Source organism: Seriola lalandi, unplaced genomic scaffold, assembly GCF_002814215.2.
Source record: "Seriola lalandi dorsalis isolate HSWRI2012SDOR001 ecotype SW California unplaced genomic scaffold, Sedor1 jcf7180002054898, whole genome shotgun sequence".
Taxonomy (NCBI): Eukaryota; Metazoa; Chordata; class Actinopteri; order Carangiformes; family Carangidae; genus Seriola; species Seriola lalandi.
In genome coordinates, this window is record NW_019525450.1 from 634,016 (window position 1) to 641,192 (window position 7,177).

Genomic DNA, 7,177 nt, shown 5'->3' on the forward strand with positions numbered 1-7,177 from the left:
CCCCCCCCCACCACCACCACCCCATCCCACCTCATCTTCTTCTTCCTCGTCCCCACACGTCACTGTCTTCGTCTTCGTTCTGTATCCCCTTGTCCATCTTCCTCTTCGCCTCCTCAGCTCTATATTTCATTATCACCTCTGCTTCTAATCTGTCCCCCTCCACTGTTTTCTCCCTCTAGGTGGCCATTCCAGTAGTAGCAGTAGTCAGTCAGGAGTGACAGCGAGAGGCCAGTTGATCCTGACAGACAGGTTGGACTCCAGTATGCAGCTGGTGTGTTAAGGTAAGCTCACCCTACACACAATTCATACCTTCACCTATAGCAATATGTTGTCTTCTTCACAGCTCCCTAAAACCCTGTGTATTTGCCTCTCACACTGTTGGGATAAAAGAACAAGAAACACACACACACACGAATAAATGCACACAAACACACACGCACACACACTCCAACTGTTCGTCATTCACTCACCATTTAGTCTTATCCCCAAAGGCACTCCGTCTTAAACCAAAACACACACGCGCACACAGAGACAGTCACACAGCTACAGTACCCTGCTTGCTATGTGCGCAGACAGAACTTGTAACAATCTGGATTGTGATAATCTATGATAATCATCCACCACATGCCACCTAAAAACGCACATGGGTGGCATTCAACACCCACACTGGCACATTGCTTCTGTGCGTCTTGCCTCCCTCTCCTGTTCTCCCCAATGTCACTACCTCCAGCGTCAATGTCACTACTTTGTTCCTTATTTCTTTTTTATGTATGAGGAGGCTCGTGCTATAACACACCGCGAAGGGGGGAAATAGGAACGAATCTTGAACAATTTATGTTTGGCATTAGTGTAATTGAATCCCACTCGTATATCAAAGAAAAAGAAAGTTGCGAGGTGTAGGTGATATAAATGCAAGCTAGGGATCCATGAAAACACGGATCTGTCCCTCCCCTTTTTCCTTGTCTTCTGAACAATGTCTCCCATCTCTTTTTTTTTTTTTTTTATTCTCTCCCTCTCTCCCCTCCTTTCGCTAGATGGATGATAAATTCCCAGCCAGAGAGCCAGCAACAGCTGTTGGCAGACAGGCCTGATATGAGAATAGCAGCATAGGATGAGCAGGCATTAAAAATTAATATGCTATTTAGCCTAGGTGTATTTTAGGTATTTGACATTTTCATGTCCGGGACAGACAAAATTTATTCATAGTACAGAAAAAAATAAAATAAAATAAAAATAGGAAGAGAGGAAGAGGTGTAGGGAGAGGGAGGAGGGGATAGGGGACATAGAAAGAAGGGGGGGTACAGGGAACACCAAGTGGGGTGGGGCAGGGGGGGTTGAGGGTGGAAAACCTTATATGAAAGTAGAGTACGAGAAGGCTGGTAATGATGATCACACCATAAAAGTGGAAACTGTTGTCTACTCACGGAAGGTTCATCTGAAAGAGTATATGTATGTGCAAGCTTTACAATAGCCAGCCTAACATTTAAATGAGCTATTTATAACTTTTGCTATTGCTACATAGCTAGCATTAGCATTAACAGCTGTTTACCTACCAGTCTTGAAGAAACGTTTTGAGTTCAGCATCAGACTTCATGCCTTTACTCACCACCAGCTGTCCTCAGAGGTGGAACGCAACACCAATGTTAACTCTTCTCTGTATCTTTTCTTCTACTGAAGTTAGCACGCTAACCAGCTAGCCCCAGTCGGTCACGTCACTTTAGTGTCACTGCAGCCTCCAATCTGCCCAGAACACATAACTCTGCTCAGAGGACGTATTAGAACCTCTTGTATTGTAAAGACAACATGGCTGTATCTCTTGTCAAGCAACAATCAACACCACCTGCTCCCAGCAAGACACAGTGTTCAGTGTGAGAGAAAGCATACAAATAGCCCCTTTTAAATGTTGGAGACATGTTGATAAAACATCCCGTGCAAGAGCAGCTTTCACTGCTCCCGTGTTTTGTGAAATCAGCACTTAAATAACTCCTACAGCAATATTCAAAGCTGGTTACATGTTGTGTTTTCCACTTGATATCTCATCAAAGTAGCTATTTCCTTCGTGACACCCTTCCATCCACTAGCTATACCGCCATTCGTTTTGAGGGTCGCGAGGAGGCAAGAGGCGGGGAACACACTGGACAGGTCGCCAGTCTAACACAGGGTTGACACATAGAGACAGATTCACACCTACAGGCCACTCAGAGTCACCAATTAACCTGCACATCTTTGTACTGTGGGAGGAAGTCGGAGTACCCTGAGGACCTAGAAAGGCCCCAGCCAAGTGGCAGGTTCAAACTCCGAACCTTGCTTCATTGCTGTGAGGCAACAGTGCTAACCACTGCACTGCTGTGACAGCACCAGAAAAAAACACTAGTATTGTTCTTTGTTGAAACATTTGAAACAACATATATTTAGATCAGCTTAAAGGTTCTTTCCTGACCTTGGAAACAACAGTTTAACTAGAAATGATAATCACTAGGTCTAATGATGTTGTGTTTCTGAAGCTTCCAGCCATATTTCATGGCCTTCCTCAGTGGATGGAGTTGCTCAGGTGTCATGGAGATGGTTTAGTTGTTATCATGTGATGCAAGTATGTAATTCAGTCACTTGATAATAGGTGGTTGTACATGGGGGAGATCTTAACCCCTTGTCCGTCCTTGAACAGAGACAGTGGTTACGATCTCCACCCATATATAAGAGCGCCCGTTATATTGTGACCGAGATTCCACATTTGGTCATGGGTTAGTAAGTCGAGCTTGAGATGAGAATTTCTTGTCAAACCTTGATTTGCATTATTCTGACAAGCAAACTATTGTGGTTGTGTGAATAATAACTATTGTCTCTTAGTAGCAAAGGGTGGAAGTAGTGCGACTACACACCGCACAACCTCCGTGGAAGGAGGTTGTGTAAATGGTTCGCTCAACCAAGCGTGTGACTTTGACACAGGAGACTGCTCCTCACATTCCCCCCCCTTTTTTTTTTAAACAACAGTCATTATGGTGTCTTTTAACCATGACTCTAATCTTTTTCTAGCTTTGACCAACTCTTAACTATAGCTGTCAACATGGTTGCTACTATGTTGACAGCCATTTTAACAGATGACTGTAAATGCGTCAAAGTACTAAGCCCGAATTTTGAGTTCAGTTTTCTTATGGTACCAAAATTTGAGTCGTTGATGAGGGACAAAAAAAGATATGCTGTAGATGTAGAGTAGCAATATCTAAGTCTTCTCATTTATCCATCCATCCATGCATTAGCTATACCACTTATCCTTTTAGGGTCATGTGGGAGCTGGAGCCAATCCCATCTGACACTGAGCGAGAGGCGGGGTACACCCTGGACATGATTAGATACGATTCCACTCCACACATATATATATACGCTGCATATATTCTGGTCTTGAATCTGACTCCCAGGATTAAGGAGCTCATCTGCTGCTATTGAGCCACTCTTCTGCAGTCAAACACAAGACCCCTGGAGGTCCAGACAGTAAAAGTGCAAGTCCCATGCTGAGCCATGCTAGGACCTCTCTGTCTTTATCACTCCCTCTCTGTCTCTCCCTCTCTCTCCTTCCTTGGTGATTAATGGCTAATGCTGCTCCAGTACATCTCTATATCCTCCCTCATCCCTCCCTCGCTAATCGTTGTGAAATCTTAGACATGGCCTGGATCTGGCCTCCTGGAGAAAAAAATGAGGGATTGCGTTGGATTGGGGAAGGAGGCAATTTCCACCTCCCACAGCATCCATATCCTCTGTTTTGTGTGTGTTTTCTCTTCACTTTTGAATTTCTTCTTCCACATATTTCTACACCTTTACTCTTTTCTCATCAAGACAAAGATTTAGGTCACACGGGTGAGGTAGAGACACTTTCCTCCTCTTTACAGTGCCTGGGTACAATCCAACTCTATAACGGTTTATGACACTTCAGAAAACAATTTTCTACAAATCACAATTTATGTCTTGTCTGTTTGGAGCAGCATGTAATGAAAAGATTCTTGTGAAAATGGACCACTACAATTCACATTTCATTCATGGCCACATATACAGCTGGGCTCTTTGTGTGGACTGCTGCCATACACTGATCAAGGGTTTAAAATCTAAAGATAATATGAAACGTTAACCTGACATTGGTAATATATTACTAAATTATGCAACACATTATTGTACCCATATTCAGTCCATTTATATATTCAATTCATTCATTTATGTATTCAAATATATGTTAAATGTTTGGTTTGCTAATGCCTCAGCTGATGTAGCTGTTAGCTAGCTAAATTGATCTCTACACAGAAGAGAATAAGCAAGTAGAGTCAAGTCTTCCTTTAGCTGACTTATAAAACTGCAACCCAAACTTCAAACTTTTGTTCATTCAAAGATTGAAACAATCATTTCTTGGAACACTTTTGTGGTAATGCAAATAATAGAAAAGATAAATAAATAAATAAAAAACTAGAAGAAAAGATGAAATTAGTGTGACTTACTGTGCTGCAACAAAGCAAGGAGTTAAGCAGCAGTGGCTGGGCATGAATACATTTAAAGTGGTTTGAATCCCATCTTCAGTCAAGGCTGGTTTATTTAGATTAATCACAATCTTTCCTTAACCAAGCAGTTTCGGTGGCTGAAACTTGACCGAATGAAAGAATGGGAGCAACCATAACCATCGCAATGGATGCCAGAATGAAGTTGAAAATAGTTCAACTTCTGAAGAGATGCAGTGCAAATCACTTGACAAACGGCAAACACAATTGCTCAACTCAATCAAAGTGACGAGAGATCCGGGAAACCCATGTGTGTTCCTGAGTACTCATTCATAGTTTAGACAGGATCAAGAAAGACTTTGTAATTTATGACCTTGAGGGTGCCCCACATAATAAACACTTACAAACGGTGAATGGCCACTGTGAAGGGAAGATGAAGGAACCACGTGTTGACCATCACTCAAAGTCTAAACTCTGCATGTCCAGTCAAATTTAAGGTATTTGTATGTATTAGTAGTTTTTCCCAGAGCTTTCAACTGCAAGCCTGTCCGTGCTCAAGGATGGTCTTTTATGTTGTGAATGTGATCGGACTCTGACAGCTCTAATCCTATGAGCCAGCTTTAGTTTGTAGATGAAGATCCTGAGATGTTGTTGACCTTTGAGAAAAGCTAGTAAGTCAAACTTGAGTTGCGGTTACTTTGTCGAACTACGATTTCCAGGGTAAAGAATGAACTTGCAGGAATTGAAGGTACCGTTAACTACGCAGAACATCCAATCTTTCTTGAGCTAAAACGGGAGTGGATAAACAGATTAAATGGCTGACATGACTAAAAGGTGGATATTTAACGCATGTAATCACAATTGCAGTGCTGGCACCTGTGCTCACTCACCAACCAACAGTGTCACAACAGTGCGACATTAGCATCACTTGTCATCGTCTTTATATATACAGTACCTTTAGTTTAGCAATTAGCCATCTTCCATCTCTTTCCTGTTGCACCCTTCATTTTCGCCTCTTTGTCTACCAATTATTTTATGTCCTTTCACCCCCCCACCACACACACACACACACACTTTCAACCTCCTTCTCACTGCTTTCCTCTCCATCTCCATTCCCTCCACACTCACTCTGAAACTTCCCGTCGCCGTACAGCACAGTACTGTATATACGCTGACTGTTATTACCTTGGGGAACATTTAGCAGCTCCGTGTTTAACACCATAACCTCCGCTACATCAGCAGCGGCAACGGAGAGAAAAACCTGGGAGGTAGAAACTAGAGACGGCTCGTGTTAGGCAAGCGTTCGACTGATCACCACGATAAAGATGACAAGAGAGAAAGACAGAGAGAGAGAGGGAGAGAGAGAGAGAGAGCGTGTGACAAGACTGCTTTATTTCAACCTATTGGATGATCAATGATTCTTAAGGGGAGGAATAATTTCTTGCGATATCTCTCACTACAAAGTAAATAGAAATCAAAGCCCTTCAAGCTCTGAGACAAAAGCAATATATGAAAGAAACTATCGTAACAACTCCTTCATTTCTGCTCTTTTTTTTCCCTCTGTATTTCCCATTGATTTCACGTAACCGATGTTAAGTGAAACTATTTGAGAAACAATGGATCCACTTGACTTTCTGTCTCGGATTGGCTCCCACTATAGTCAAATAAAACCTCTAATAAATCTATCTTTGGTACTACTTGTGTTTTTATTATTCCTAATGTGTGATCAGATTTTTGTTTGATGTTCATTCAATACATTAAAAGTTAAACTGAGACATCAAGTTAAGTTTTTTTTTCCCCATGTGAGTTGTTCACAGTTTGTTTTGCAAAGTTTAGCAGTGGCCAATGTGCCTTTGAGTCTGCAGCCTCTCGGCATATTACTGTCACTCCCTATCATTCAAATACCCCCCACACCCCTACCCCACCCTTCCCTAACTAAGATATTGCACACAACTAGCCCCCCCCACCTTGCCTTACCCAGCAACCCTCACTCCACCTGATAGGGATCTGTGGACGTTGATGTCTGTCTCACCGGAGTTTTAGAGGGTGCACAACTTGACAGATAACAGGACTACCAAAGGAGTCAAAAGAGAGTCATGTCCATGTCCATCAATGTGTTGTGACGAGCGTGCACGGGAGGGGAAAAAAAGTGCACGCACATGGACCAAACACTGACAGGAGCTCAGGGAGAGACGGGGAAGGACTGTCAGATGATTACCAAAAGAAAAAAGGAGCTCACACAACCCCACACACACACACACACACACACACACACACACACACACACACACACAGACACATTCACATCCATCCGTTCAGGGGGGTTCTCTGTCTGTCCCATCATCCTCCCAGGATATCAAGTTGTAATTGATATATGGGCTTGGCTGTCTCTTCCCACCTCACTCAGATACGTGTGTGTCTGTGTGTGTGTATGTGTGTGTGTGTGTTTAGGTCGACTTATCTAGATTTCACCCGTGATTCTTCCTCTTGCCCCTCCACCTCCCACCCCCCTCCCCTCTGCGGGCTAACCAGCGACGTCCCTGTGCGGGATGGACAGAGATGGATGAGCAGAAGAAGAAAAAAAAAAGAAAAAAAAAAAAAAAAAAAAAAGGTCCATCATTCCACAAAAGGCTTAATGTGTTATCAAAGTAACTTCCAGCATATTAGCAACAAGAAGCCCCCAGCCCCCTCATATCCTC

General features: G+C 42.9%; 1 protein-coding gene across 3 annotated transcripts in view; it reads left to right on the forward strand.

Annotated features, from left to right (window-relative positions):
• Positions 1-7,177, forward strand: part of znf536 (zinc finger protein 536) — a 241,165-nt gene that overhangs the window by 89,496 nt on the left and 144,492 nt on the right. For all 3 annotated transcript variants that reach the window (XM_087180210.1, XM_087180209.1, XM_023429722.2), the window contains exon 4: positions 180-281. The gene's annotated coding sequence lies outside the window, so the exon portion shown is untranslated. The remainder of the gene's footprint in view (positions 1-179; positions 282-7,177) is intronic.